Raw genomic sequence first — 16,338 nt, forward strand, 5'->3', positions numbered from 1 at the left:
TGGGGCTTATTGTGAGCGGAAAAGAGGAATCGAGGTTAATCCTGCTAAAAAAAAAGGAAGAAAGAAAAAAGTAATACAAGAAATGCCTGAACCGAGAACAGAGAAAGAGGTTTGTGGTTTCTTAGGTAGATTGAACTGCATTTCACGGTTCACATCTCATCTAACAGCCACGTGTGAACCCACTCAAGCTGTTGAGAAAAGATCAAATGGTCAGGTGGAATGATGGTTGTCGAGGGGCATTTGAAAAATAAAAGAATAGTTGCAGGAACCTCCGATTCTGATGCCTGTGGAGGGAGACCGTAAACCCTGTACTTGACAGTCCTCGAGGGGTCTATGAGGTGTGTACTGGGGCAGCATGACGAGTCTGGTCGAAAAGAGCATGCAATTTACCTTAGCAAAAAGTTTACCGACTGTGAAACAATATATTCACTGCTCGAGAAAACATGTTGTACTTTGGCATAGGCTGCTCGCCGACTAAGACAGTATATGCTGGGTCATACCACTTTATGGATTTCCAAGATGGATCTGATCAGGTATGCATTTGAGAAGCCAGCAGAAGAAGCCAGCATTGACCGGACAGGTTGCGAGGTCGTAAACGATTTTTGACTAATGTGATATTCAGTACACCTCTCAGAAGGTAATCAAGGGGAGTGTATTGTCTGATTACCTCGCCCAGCAACCCATTGAGGATTATCAACCGATGAAGTTTGGAGTTCCCTGATGAGGACATCGAGGTTCTCAAATCGAAAGATTGTGAGGAACCGATCCCGGAGGAGGGGCCTGACCCTGAATCCGAACGGATTCTGATGTTTGATGGGGTCGTTAACGTGAAAGGAAGCGGGGTGGTGTTGCTTTGGTTACGCCAAAGGGATCCCACGTTCCTTTTTGCTGCCCGACTAGCATTTGAATGCACTGACAATGTGATTGAGTATGAAGCTGGTATCCTGGGTATCGAACCTCGGTGCGTCTACTAGCGCAAAGCCTTTCTCGCTGTGTATGGGATGGAAGCCGTGCTACCAGTTGAGGTTCAGATTCCCTCTTTGAGAGTCCTGATGGACGTAAAATTGCAAGAGGCTGAATGGATAAGGACTCGGTATGAAGAGTTGAACCTGATTGAGGAAAAGATGCTGGCAACCATTCGTCATGGACAGTCGCACCAGCAGCGAATGAAGCGTGCTTTTGACAGAAAAGTGCGACCTCGGGTATATCATGTGGGAGATATGGTGCTGAAAAGGATCCTTCCTCCTCAGAACGATCGTAGGGGCAAATGGACACCCAATCATGAATGCCCATTCGTGGTCAAGAAGGTTTTCTCTGGCAGAGCCTTGTTGTTGACGACCATGGATGGCGAGGATTTTCCGTCCCCTGTGAATGCGGACACAGTTAAAAAATACTTCGTATAAGAGACCCGTTGGACGAAAAGAATAAAATAGTCCAGGCAAAAATGGGCATCCCGGCGAACCAAAAAAAAATGGAAAAGGTTCGGGCAAAAATTAGGGATAAAAAGAAAAATTGTACACCCGGCAAGTCGAAAACCTGAAAAGGCGGCTTGGGCAAAAAAGGGTATCCCGGTGGACTGAAAACCCGAAAGGGCGGTCCAGGAAAAAGAGGGATTGAAACGAACAACTGCGTCCAGCATGATCGTTTGTGCTTTGAATACGACAAGTGGATAATCCCTGGCAGAGATCAGTCGGAAGCGTCTTATTCAGAAGGCAGAAAGTGCGGAGAGTCTTGAGGACATATGGGGTGTAACCGAGTTGGAACTTGATGAGATCGCGGTTTCACATTGCCATTAGGATAGATTTTCCTTTTGTGCACAATTACCTCTTTTCAGGAATTGCTTCCTGTGTATTGCTCAGTTTTTGAGCCACACTTTTTCCAATCAATAAAATGCATATTCAGTCAAATAATTTTGTTTTTGTTTTCATTACCGCTTTGATTGCAAAAACATCCGTTTATTTTGATAAAGAATCTTTGCATTTTAAGACATACAGGTTCCTTCCAATGCATGTTTATAAGATTGAAAACTTGAAATCTTATTCGGAAGGTTGAGTGACTCAAGTGTTGAAATCTTGGCACGCCTGGGGCACGTTTTTATCTAACGATCTCTTTTGCAGGGGATGTTAGATATTTTCACTCACTTGCAGGTTGTGATGTGAAGCTTTTGACAAAAAGATCCCCGTGGAGTCCAATCAGGGATGAATGAATGGAGGAATGGTGAAAAGACGGCGAAGGATGACGACGATCTTGGAGTATTAATCAAGAAGACTCTTCAAAGTCTGAGGACTGGAAAGTGTGTACGAATCCAAGGAGTTCGATCTCCGTAGAGTACGGAGAAGTCGAGAGTACAAGGTGATGAATCAAAAAAGTCCAGACAAGTCTGGGAGCTCTCAAAAGTGGAAAGCTGACACTGGAGTTACATGGTGAATACCATGGTTCGACGAGTCGACGGGTGTTCTGTGCTAGACTTTCCTTATTTCCCCTAGCATGGCCGGGATTGTTATCTCCCCAGTGGGTTCAAGATCGGTGTTTCCTTGGCATTCAGGCCTGAAGGTTGCTATTTCCCCTAGCAGGGTAGAGCTTGTTAGTTCCCCAGCAAGTCGAAGATTGCTGTTTTCCCCGCAGAGTGCGTTGGTGGTTTCTTCCCCAGCGAAGTCCCCAAGCAGATCGGGTTCAGTGGAGGTCATCCCTGGTGAGGGTGGTCCTTTCCCCAGCAGCAGTGCTATTCCCCAGAAGGGTGGAGGTTGGAGCGTTAGCGAGTTCCTCAGCAGAGTGCCTCGAGCTCCCCAGAAGAGTCCCTTGAGGGGGATACTTGTTTATGCATTCATCATTTAGAGAAGCATAGCATATTGCATCATAAATTGCGTAGCATTTCCATGATTGTGGAGCATTACGCCGTAAAAAATCATGCATCAGCATTGCAAGCATAAACTAGTCTCAAGTCGTGGTTACCGTTTGAGGATTGGTTTCGCCAGTTGGAAGATGTTACTCTGAGGAGCTTAGCATCCTGACGTTGGGTTAATGGTATTTCCCAGTAGTGCGATATTGGAGGAAGAATTTCTGTCGTGCGAGATGGAAGTTGGAAGATGTTACTCTGAGGAGCTTAGCATCCTGACGTTGGGTCAATGGTATTCCCCAGTAGTGCGATATTGGAGGAGATTTCTGTTGTGCGAGATGGAAGGTTGAAGATGTTACTCTGAGGAGTTTAACATCGTGACGTTGGGTCAACGGTATTCCCCAGTAGTGCGATACTGGAGGAGATTTCTGTCGTGCGAGATGGAAGGTTGAAGATTTTACTCTGAGGAGTTTAGCATCGTGACGTTGGGTCAACGGTATTCCCCAGCAGAGTCGCCAGCTGTCGCATCCGTGAAAATTAACCGGCGGGAAAAAGCAAACAAACAGAGCCGCCACCGTGCGTTATTTATCCCAAAGGAGGGAAAGGAAACGCTCGAAGTAAACCTGGAAAGGAAATGGTCTTACGACCGGAGACGCAAGGATCGGGAGTCGGTTATGCAAGGGGAAGGTATTAGCACCCCTCACGTCCGTCGTACTCGACGGGATCCACGCTCAAGAGAATAGAATAAGGTTGCTAAATAACTGCTCAAAGAATGCACGCACATTGGAATAAAACATAGATGGAAAAAGAGGGGAACGGGCTCGCTAGGATATCGCATCCTATGCCTACGTATCTCATCTGGAATGAGAATCAGAGCTACCGTAGTTCGGCTAACGCACGCCGAAACAAAACACACACAAAGACGCTGAGACGTCAGGGCAAACACACAACTGGAAACGGACTGCCAATCGTTGGTCTTACATCCAACTCCACAAGAGAAATAGGAAACAGATAGCCAATCGCTGGGCTTACATCTGACTCCACAAACGAACAACAACGGGAAACCGAATGCCAATCGCTGGGCTTACATCAGACTCCAAACACACACACCAAGCAGAAGAGTTGAACACACAGACTAGGAGGGAGTCGGGAACTCGGACCTCATAGCTGTCAAGCAAAACACACGCAAAAAAGAAAAGGGTGCCCGGAGAGATCTCGCACGATCTCCTGCCTACGTACCTCATCTGGTATGAGGATCAGGGCGACGTAGTTCCCCTATTTTTCCATCTGTGTTTTATTCCAGTGTGCGTGCATTCTTTGAGCAGTTATTTAGCAACCTTATCCTATTCTCTTGAACGTGGATCCCGTTGAGTACGACGGACGTGAGGGGTGCTAATACCTTCCCCTTGCGTAACCGACTCCCGATCCTTGCGTCTCCGGTCGTAAGACCATTTCCTTTCCAGGTTTACTTTGAGCGTTTCCTTTCCTTCCTTTGGGATAAATAACGCACGGTGGCGGCTCTGTTTGTTTGCTTTTTCCCGCCGGTTGTTTTTCGCGGATGCGACAGCTGGCGACTCTGCTGGGGAATACCGTTGACCCAACGTCACGATGCTAAACTCCTCAGAGTAACATCTTCAACCTTCCATCTCGCACGACAGAAATCTCCTCCAGTATCGCACTACTGGGGAATACCGTTGACCCAACGTCACGATGCTAAACTCCTCAGAGTAACATCTTCAACCTTTCATCTCGCACGACAGAAATCTCCTCCAGTATCGCACTACTGGGGAATACCATTGACCCAACGTCAGGATGCTAAGCTCCTCAGAGTAACATCTTCCAACTTCCATCTCGCACGACAGAAATTCTTCCTCCAATATCGCACTACTGGGAAATACCATTGACCCAACGTCAGGATGCTAAGCTCCTCAGAGTAACATCTTCCAACTGGCGAAACCAATCCTCAAACGGTACCACGACTTGAGACTAGTTTATGCTTGCAATGCTGATGCATGATTTTTTACGGCGTAATGCTCCACAATCATGGAAATTCTACGCAATTTATGATGCAATATGCTATGCTTCTCTAAATGATGAATGCATAAACAAGTATCCCCCTCAAGGGACTCTTCTGGGGAGCTCGAGGCACTCTGCTGAGGAACTCGCTAACGCTCCAACCTCCACCCTGCTGGGGAATAGCACTGCTGCTGGGGAAAGGACCACCCTCACCAGGGATGACCTCCACTGAACCCGATCTGCTTGGGGACTTCGCTGGGGAAGAAACCACCAACGCACTCTGCGGGGAAAACAGCAATCTTCGACTTGCTGGGGAACTAACAAGCTCTACCCTGCTAGGGGAAATAGCAACCTTCAGGCCTGAATGCCAAGGAAACACCGATCTTGAACCCACTGGGGAGATAACAATCCCGACCCTTCTAGGGGAAATAAGGAAAGTCTAGCACAGAACACCCGTCGACTCGTCGAACCATGGTATTCACCATCTAACTCCAGTGTCAGCTTTCCACTTTTGAGAGCTCCCAGACTTGTCTGAACTTTTCTGATTCATCACCTTGTACTCTGGACTTCTCCGTACTCTACGGAGATCGAACTCCTTGGATTCGTACACACTTTCCAGTCCTCAGACTTTGAAGAGTCTTCTTGATTAATACTCCAAGATCGTCGTCATCCTTCGTCGTCTTTTCACCTTTCCTCCATTCATTCGTCCCTGATTGGACTCCACGGGGATCTTTTTGTCAAAAGCTTCACATCACAACCTGCAAGTGAGTGAAAATATCTAACAGCCCCTGCAAAAGAGATCGTTAGATAAAAACGTGCCCCAGGCGTTCCAAGATTTCAACACTTGAGTCACTCAACCTTCCGAATAAGATTTCAAGTTTTCAATCTTATAAACATGCATTGGAAGGAACCTGTATGTCTTAAAATGCAAAGATTCTTTATCAAAATAAATGGATGTTTTTGCAATCAAAGCGGTAATGAAAACAAAAACAAAATTATTTGACTGAATATGCATTTTATTGATTGGAAAAGGTGTGGCTCAAAAACTGAGCAATACACAGGAAGCAATTCCTGAAAAGAGGTAATTGCGTACAAAAGGAAAATCTATCCTAATGGCAATGTGAAACCGCGATCTCATCGAGTTCCAACTCGGTTACACCCCATATGTCCTCAAGACTCTCCGCACTTTCTGCCTTCTAAACAAGACGCTTCCGACTGATCTCTGCCAGGGATTATCCACTTGTCGTATTCAAAGCACACACGATCATGCTGGACGCAGTTGTTCGTTTCAATCCCTCTTTTGCCTGGACCGCCCTTTCGGGTTTTCAGTCCACCGGGATACCCTTTTTTGCCCAAGCCGCCTTTTCAGGTTTTCGACTTGCCGGGTGTACAATTTTTCTTTTTATCCCTAATTTTTGCCCGAACCTTTTCCATTTTTTTTTGGTTCGCCGGGATGCCCATTTTTGCCTGGACTATTTTATTCTTTTTGTCCAGCGGGTCTCTTATACGAAGTATTTTTTAACTGCGTCCGCATTCATAGGGGACGGAAAATCCTCGCCATCCGTGGTCGTCAACAACAAGGCTCTTCCAGAGAAAACCTTCTTGACCACGAATGGGCATTCATGATTGGGTGTCCATTTGCCCCTACGATCGTTCTGAGGAGGAATGATCCTTTTCAACACCATATCTCCCACATGATATACCCGGGGTCGCACTTTTCTGTCAAAAGCACGCTTCATTCGCTGCTGGTGCGACTGTCCATGACGAATGGTTGCCAGCATCTTTTCCTCAATCAGGTTCAACTCTTCATACTGAGTCCTTATCCATTCAGCCTCTTGCAATTTTACGTCCATCAGAACTCTCAAAGAGGGAATCTGAACCTCAACTGGTAGCACAACTTCCATCCCATACACAGCGAGAAAGGCTTTTCCCCAGTAGACGCACCGAGGTTCGATACCTAGGATACCAGCTTCATACTCAATCACACTGTCGGTGCATTCAAATGCTAGTCGGGCAGCAAAAAGGAATGTGGGATCCCTTTGGCGTAACCAAAGCAACACCACCCCGCTTCCATTCACGTTAACGACCCTATCAAACATCAGAATCCGTTCGGATTCAGGGTCAGGCCCCTCCTCCGGGATCGGTTCCTCACAATCTTTCGATTTGAGAACCTCGATGTCCTCATCAGGGAACTCCAAACTTCATCGGTTGATAATCCTCAATGGGTTGCTGGGCGAGGTAATCAGACAATACACTCCCCTTGATTACCTTCTGAGAGGTGTACTGAATATCACATCAGTCAAAAATCGTTTACAACCTCGCAACCCGTCCGGTCAATGCTGGCTTCTTCTGCTGGCTTCTCAAATGCATACCTGATCAGATCCATCTTGGAAATCCATAAAGTGGTATGACCTAGCATATACTGTCATAGTCGGCGAGCAGCCTATGCCAAAGTACAACAACTTTTCTCGAGCAGTGAATATATTGTTTCACAGTCGGTAAACTTTTTGCTAAGGTAAATTGCATGCTCTTTTCGACCAGACTCGTCATGCTGCCCCAGTACACACCTCATAGACCCCTCGAGGACTGTCAAGTACAGGGTTTACGGTCTCCCTCCACAGGCATCAGAATCGGAGGTTCCTGCAACTATTCTCTTATTTTTCAAATGCCCCTCGGCAACCATCATTCCACCTGACCGTTTGATCTTTTCTCAACAGCTTGAGTGGGTTCACACGTGGTTGTTAGATGAGATGTGAACCGTGAAATGCAGTTCAATCTACCTAAGAAACCACGAACCTCTTTCTTTGTTCTCGGTTCAGGCATTTCTTGTATTACTTTTTTCTTTCTTCCTTTTTTTTAGCAGGATTAACCTCGATTCCTCTTTTCCGCTCACAATAAGCCCCAGCAATTTACCGGACCGCACTCCGAAAGTGCACTTATTCGGATTCAACCTCAGTTTGAATTGTCTCAATCGGTCGAACAACTTGCCTCGGCCTACCGGATGCCCCTCTCCTGTTTGGGACTTTGCTATCATGTCATCAACATAGCATTCAATTTCATGATGAATCATATCATGAAACAAAGTCACCATAGCTCTTTGATGCGTGGCACCGGCGTTCTTGAGACCGAATGGCATCACTTCCGCTCTTGACACTCGCCTCCAAGGCGGTCCTAACTTTTACTTCCTTTCAGACCTCCTCGGTGCTTGGATTGACAATCTTGACTAGCTCCTCGTGCGGTTGAATCACCCTCTCCTCTTGTTTCAACAATCTGGCTAATTCTCCAGCAGATCACAATCTTCTTCGCCTTCTTCTTTGGCATGATAGGTCGAATTGTCGAAGTCATACAAAGGTGTAACCAAATTGTTATCAATGAGATCAGGAGAATAGTCGCATCTACATGAATGCGGATTCATGCATTGCTTTTGAGGTCGGAACGAGACAAATCAAAAGGAAAGAGAATGAAAATGAACATTGCCATTTTTTTATTTTTTAAAACTACAAAAATAAATGAAAAACAGGGAACACCACTTTTACTACAAAAACATCCATTTATTAATGATGCAAAATGTTGCAAAATGAAACACATGAGGTGGCCCTTACAATGGACCAATACGTTTCGGGAAAAACGTATGGCTTTCATGCAAACAGAATTGAAAAACAGACACATTACTCTTCAGGATGAGTGACAGTGATGATCTTTTAGGCCTTTCAGTTCTGGACTTCCATCCCTGGTATGCACGGTTTTATCCAACCATCGAGCTCGCAATCACTGTCAGCCTCTTTACCCACCGCACAGACGTGATCTGAATCTTCAGCAATTACACCCACCATCACCTGACCATGCACCGGCATGGGGTTAGCATTAACATTCGAAGATGGTGCAAAATTGATGGCCTTAGAGTCCACCAAGTCTTGGACAACATGCTTAAAGGCTCTACAACCCTCAATGTTATGCCCTGGTGTACCAGAATGGAATTCACACTTGGAGTTCTCATCATAGTTAGGAGACCTCTGATCTGGTCTTACCGGAGCCATCGTCCTCGGCTGAACCAACCCAAGATCCATCAACTTCTTACACACAAAAACGTATGTCATGGGTGGCTTATCAAACTGACGATCAATCCCTTTTCCTCTCACTTGGTACCCAGCTCTCTGTGCTCTCTGTTGAGGTGGCTGACGCTGCTATTGTACCGATTGATTACCAGCAGGAATGGTTACCGCAGCAGTGTGCTGGTAGTAACGATCCCTACCATGTCCCCTTTGGGCATACACAGCACTCGATTCACCCTCATTCTTGCGCTGACCGTTCCCAAATGTCTTCTTTACTCCAGATGACGGAGCATTTCCCTGTATTTTCCCCATTCTCAGCCAGCTTTCAATTATTTCCCCAGCCACTACTATATCAGCAAAATTGGTAACCGGGCATCCTACCATTCTTTCAGCAAAGGTCCCCTGCAGGGTACCCATGAACAGATCAGACATTTCTCTATCTACCAACGGAGGTTGAACTCTGGCAGCCAACTTCCTCCACCTTTGTGCATATTCTTTAAACCCTTCGTTCGGCTTCTGAGACATACCCTGCAACTGGGTACGGCTAGGAGCCATGTCAGCATTGAATGTAGAAGCAAGCTTCAATCCAAGAAGTATTTTGATGAAGACAACATGCATCAATGCAAAAAGAGAAGAGCTACAAAGATATTTCAAGCATCAAGTTTTCAAAGCCGCATATGCATTTGATCAAGCCCGTGTGCAAGATTGTTGATTCACTTCTTAGGTATATCTAACTCACTCTTAGATTAGTATACAAGTGTTCAACAATCATGATCCGCATTTGCATCTTTTAACATAACCTTTTGTTAACACATTGAAATGCAAGACACAATTTTCTTAAAGTATTTTTCTGCATTTCAACAGTGTTAACCGGTTAACCATATGGGTTAACCGGTTAACAGTCCAATTTTCTGAAATCCTGTGTTAACGTTGTATGTGTTAACCGGTTAACCCATATGGTTAACCGGTTAACACTGTTCGTTGCAGTGAAAATGTTTTTGAAAAAGTATATCTTTTCATCAATGTTCATGAGGAAAATGATACCTCTTTGAAAAGGTGTTTTGGCAATATAAATTCTTGAATTTTCAAAATGAATTTTCACCTCCAAGAATTTTCATACAAACTTTAAATAATCACTCTTTCATATTTTCCTTCAATATTTTTCAAAAGTGTTCATAATAAAAGTTTCATCTCATTCTATTTTTGAACACTTGTATATTATCTTTTGAGTGAATTATTTATCTAAGGAGAAGATCAATCAAGAGAAGATTGATAATACTACACTCTGTTAAAATCATTCATAGGAATTATTTCTATTTGACTTGTGATCCAGGATTGTTGGACACAAGGGTTGGTGTTGAAGAGGATTGTTCTTCATACACTTGTTTATCTATAGGTTAGATAGTAGGCATCACCGTTTGTGTGAATAGGCTGTACCATATTCTAACTATAGTGAAATCTCTTTCGTGTGGAAAGGGGAGTGGATGTACCTTCGGATTGTGAAGGGAACCACTATAATTTCCGGTGTCTTTTACTTTCTTCAATTTATTTTTCCGCACTTAAACGAAAATAACCAAAAACCGGAAACAAGATCGAAGAATTTTTTAACCACCTAATTCACCCCCCCTCTTAGGCGCATTTACAACTTACATTGAATTGGTATTGTTTAAAGAAAGCATCTCCAAGATCCTGCCAGCTCTTGACATCTGATGATCTCAGCTTGGTATACCATTCCAGAGACCCACCAGACAAGTTGTCCTGGAAGAAATACATCCATAACTTCTGAGAGAATATTTCGAAGACGGTGGAAGTAGCAACAAGCCCCCACTCTTCTCCGGAGAATATTTCGATTTCTGGAAAATCAGAATGAAGGCACATCTTGAGGCCCAAGGGGAAGGTATATGGGAAGCAGTTGAAGAAGGTCCACACAAACCGGTGAATGTGGTGAATGGAGTTGGTACCGCAAAGTTGAAAAACACGTATGACGAAGATGATAGGAAAAAGATTCTGAATGAGAAAAAGGCAATCAACATACTCCAAAGCGCTCTCAGTATGGACGAGTTCTTCTGTATATCTCAATGTAAATCGGCAAAGGAGATTTGGGACACCTTGGTTGAAACACATGAAGGAACCACCGAAGTGAAGAGATCGAGGCTAAACACTCTAAGTCAAGAATATGAGATGTTCCGCATGCAGCCCGGTGAATCTATAGTTGCCTTACAAAAGAGATTCGTCCATCTAACAAATCACTTGATCGCTCTGGGTAAAACTTTCACTAATGATGATCTCAACCTGAAAGTCCTAAGATCTTTGACAAGAGAATGGAAACCGAAAGTGACCGCTATTTCGGAAAAGAAGAGTCTCTCAACAATGACATCCGCGTCTCTATTTGGAAAACTTCAAGAACACGAATTGGAACTTGGAAGGCTCGAGAAGCACGAAAGTCAAGAAAAGAAGTCCAAGGGAATTGCCTTGAAGGTTGATTCAAAAAGGGACAAAGATGATGAGACGTCCGAAGATGAGAACTTTATTGTTCTTGTAAAGAAGCTTGGTAAGTTTTTTAATAAAAATAAAAATTCCTCTTATCCTAAAAAGAATAACCATTTCAGAAAAAAAGAAGCATCCACATCAATGCAAGACGTTACGTGTTATGAATGTGGACAGCAAGGTCACATAAAGCCGGACTGCCCAAAACTTGCAAAAAAAGGAGGATTCAAAGGCAAGAAGGAATTCAAAAACAAAAAGGCTTACGTCGCTTGGGACGATAATGAGATCAGTTCATCTTCGGAATCGGAAAGCGATGAATGTGCGAACATGGCTCTTATGGCTTCACATCACTCCGATGAAGAAATCGATGAGGTTAGTAGCAATTTTTCAGTTTATGACAATGACACACAAGATGTTATAAATGAACTCCTAAAAGAATGCAAGACATTGTATAAAAGTATTTCATCCCAAAAGAAACAAATTTCATCCTTAGAAGAAAAAAATACTGCTTTGGAAAAATATATTGAAAGTGGAAAACAAAAGTTGATGGATGAAAAACAAAGCCTTGCATGTAAGAATTGTGAATCTTTATCTTTTCAAATTGTTCAACTTAAAAGAGTTTTAGAAAGATATGAAAAAGGTCAAATTGGGTTGGAAGAAATTCTTAAGCACCAAAGGTATTCTAATGACAAAAGTGGATTAGGATATTCTAAGTTTTCTAAACCAAACACAAATAAGACCATTTTTGTTAAAGCAAGTGAACAAGTTGCAAAAGAGAAAGTAAACAATTCTAAAATTATGCATCAAAGTCATAAAAAGAAAATGATTGCTAAGAAGAAGAATTATGTTCCTAGATATAGAAGTGATTTTCAACCTACTTGTTTTTATTGTGGAATCAAAGGGCACACACCTAATGCTTGTTATGTGCGAAACTTTAGCGTTCCAAAAGGGCATTATGTGTGGGTTAAAAAAGGTACTAACTACCAAGGACCCAAAGCAATTTGGGTACCTAACAAAACTTGATTTTGTTTTGTAGGTATGCTTGAAGACAACCTCGAATCAATGGTATCTTGATAGCGGTTGTTCAAAGCATATGACGGGCGACATCGACAAATTTTCACATCTATCTTTAAAGGCCAAAGGATATGTTACATACGGTGATGACACCAAAGGGAAGATCCTTGGAGTAGGAACCATTGGAGCACCTCCTTTTACCATCATCGAAGATGTCCTTTATGTTGAAGGCCTAAAGCACAATTTACTTAGCATAAGTCAATTGTGTGACAAAGGGTTCCGGATCAATTTCACAAAAGATGAATGTGTGATAGAGCATGAAGTCACCCATGACATTTTGCTAAAAGGTAAAAGGGTTAATAATATTTTTATGACTTCTTTTGATGATTCTTCCTTGAAGGTAAAATGCCTAATGACGAACAACAACGAGGCTTGGCTATAGCATAAAAGATTCGCTCATATACACATGGAACACATGAACAAATTAATAAAGCATGATCTTGTCGTTGGTCTTCCAAAGATTAAGTTCATCAAGGATAAGCTGTGTGACGCATGCCAGAAGGGAAAGCATACCAAGACAACTTTCAAATCCAAGAATGTTGTATCTTCGTCGAGGCCACTTCAACTCTTGCACATGGATCTCTTCGGTCCATCAAGAACGAAAAGTTTCGGAGGTAATGTTTACGGTTTGGTAATTGTTGATGACTTCTCTAGATATACGTGGACTTTGTTTCTTGTGCAGAAAAGCGATGCTTTCAAGGCTTTCAAAAAATATGCAAAACAAATTCAGAATGAGAAGTCTCTTTCAATAACCTCCATTAGAAGTGACCACGGGGGAGAATTTCAAAACACATTCTTTGAAGAATTTTGCGAAAAACACGGAATTTCCCACAACTTCTCCGCACCACGAACACCACAACAAAACGGTGTCGTAGAGAGAAAGAATAGATCCTTGGTGGAACTCGCAAGAACAATGCTCAGTGACTCCAACCTTCCTAAATATTTTTGGGCGGACGCAGTTAGCACAACATGCTTTGTTAGCAACCGTGTCAACATTCGGCCGATTCTCAAAAAGACTCCGTATGAGCTTTTCAAAGGAAGGAAGCCTAATATATCCTTCTTTCACATCTTTGGGTGCAAATGTTTTGTCCTCAACAATGGAAAGGACAACCTTGGTAAGTTTGATGAGAAATCCGACGAAGGTATCTTCCTTGGCTACTCCCTATCTAGTAAGGCATTTAGAATTTTCAATAAAAGAACTCTTACTATTGAAGAATCAACGCATGTATGTTTTGATGAAACTAACCCCTCGAAAGAGGATAACTTTGTTGTTGATGACGATGATGATATAATAGATGTGTCTCAAAAGGAACTTTCAAATGTTCAATCAATTCCACAAGAAGATGGCTCACCAATCATTGAAGAACATCATGATCTACCGAAAGAATGGAAAACTCACAGAGATCACCCCATCGATAAAGTTATTGGTGATATCAGCCAAGGCGTTGCAACACGACTAAATCTCAAAGATGCTTGTCTCAACATGGCTTTTGTGTCTCAAATAGAACCAACCAAAGTCGATGAAGCCTTAGGCGACGATCAATGGATAGTAGCAATGCAAGAAGAACTCAACCAATTCGAAAGAAATCAAGTTTGGAGTCTTGTACCAAGACCGGACAACAAGCACATCATTGGAACAAGATTGGTCTTCAAGAACAAACTTGATGAGAATGGGATCATAGTTCGTAACAAAGCAAGATTGGTCGCACAAGGATACAACCAACAGGAAGGAATTGATTTTGATGAGACGTTCACTCCGGTAGCAAGGTTAGAAGCAATTCGATTATTACTTGCTTTTGCTTGTTCTATGAACTTTCAATTGTTTCAGATGGATGTCAAAAGCGCTTTCCTAAATGGCTATATCAATGAAGAAGTCTACGTCAAACAACCTCCGGGTTTTGAAGACTTCAAGAACCCTTCACATGTTTACAAGTTGAAGAAAGCACTATATGGCTTAAAGCAAGCACCGAGAGCATGGTATGACCGCCTCAGCAACTTTCTATGTGAAAAGGGATTTGTAAAAGGAAAGGTTGACAAGACTCTGTTCATAAAGAAGATCAAGGGTAACACCTTATTGGCTCAAGTCTATGTCGACGACATCATCTTCGGTTCAACAAATAAAGATCTTTGTGAAGAGTTTTCAATCATGATGCAAGGAGAATTCGAGATGTCCATGATGGGAAAATTGAACTATTTTCTTGGACTACAAATCAAGCAAACCAAGGATGGCATCTTCATCAACCAATCCAAGTATTGCAAGGAATTATTGAAAAGATTCGATATGGATAGTTGCAAAGTGATGTCCACTTCTATGGGATCCGGAACGTACGTTGATCAAGATGAATCCGGAATGTCAATAGATATTTCAAAATATCGAGGTATGATTGGTTCATTACTATATTTGACGGCAAGCCGTCCTGACATTATGTTTAGTGTATGTTTGTGTGCACGCTTTCAAGCAAACCCGAAGGAATCACATCTCACCGCCGTGAAGAGGATTATGAAATATCTCAAAGGAACAACGAACGTCGGACTATGGTATCCAAAAGGTAGTATATGCTCCTTGATTGGTTATTCTGACGCTGACTATGCAGGCTGTAAGACCGATAGAAAAAGCACAAGTGGTACTTGTCACATTCTCGGGAATGCACTAGTGTCGTGGGCATGCAAGAAGCAAGCATGTGTCGCACTTAGCACGGCCGAAGCAGAGTACATTGCAGCAGGCAGTTGTTGTGCACAAATTTTATGGCTTAAGCAACAACTTCTGGATTTTGGTGTAGACCTCGGCTGCATTCCTCTTCGATGCGATAACACAAGTGCCATCAACATCACAAAGAACCCGGTCATGCATTCAAGGACGAAGCACATAGATATCCGACATCATTTCCTTCGAGATCACGTGCTTAACGGAGATGTAGATGTTACGTTCGTGGATACACATAACCAACTCGCTGACATATTCACAAAACCATTGGCTAAAGAGCAATTCTTCAAGATTCGGCGAGAACTTGGTATTCTCAATGAAGGTGACATCTAACCTTGTCTTCAAATTACTTGTTATGTGGTATAGTTGCTAAAAATGTGTTTACTTTCAGTTTTTATGTTATGCAATGCTAGCACTTCTTTTTCGCTGTTTTCCGTTTTTCTTACTTTTGCATGTCCAAATATTATCCGTTTTAAAATATTTTTAAATCGAAAGTTGCGTATTGATAAGTGCTAATACTTTGTGTAAAAAAATTTTAAAAATCTTTTCCCATGTCTTGCTGCCAAAGGATTCAAACCTGTCTCAAATCAATGATTTGGAGATGCAAGTTCTATTTGCAGTGAAGAACAAAATCCGAGTTAATTGGCTGCCCACTATGATGTATCATCTGAGACAACAACTTTCTCTCAAAACAAGGCTGCCATACGGTCGTCTTATCTCACGGATTTTGGAACTCACAGACATGGAAATCGGGAGAGAACCGTTTCTGGCTATGACCACTACCGCCAATGAAATCAACGGCGTTACCATTATGAAGAATACCGGAATTATTCAAAGCAATGACGGTTCATACAAGTATGATGACGGGTCCTCCTCTTCAAACTTCCCTATTCCGGAAGGTGGCATTACAAATGAGTTTCTCTATACCACCATGATGAGCCACCACCGTGAAACCACCCGCGCTATCAAGAGTCTTCGGAACCTAGTGTTGAGTTCCCGCAACCTTCCCGTGGAAGATGATGAAGGTGAAGACGGTAGTGAAGCGGATGGCGAGGAGGATGAGGCCGGTTCGGAAGAAGAATAAAGCACTATGTTTTTTCTATGTTTCTGTTATATGTTGTTCTATTGTTTTTTGTTGTTAAACTATGTTTGTGCTATTTATGCTTACC

Source organism: Lathyrus oleraceus, chromosome 2 (assembly GCF_024323335.1).
Source record: "Lathyrus oleraceus cultivar Zhongwan6 chromosome 2, CAAS_Psat_ZW6_1.0, whole genome shotgun sequence".
NCBI lineage: Eukaryota > Viridiplantae > Streptophyta > Magnoliopsida > Fabales > Fabaceae > Lathyrus > Lathyrus oleraceus.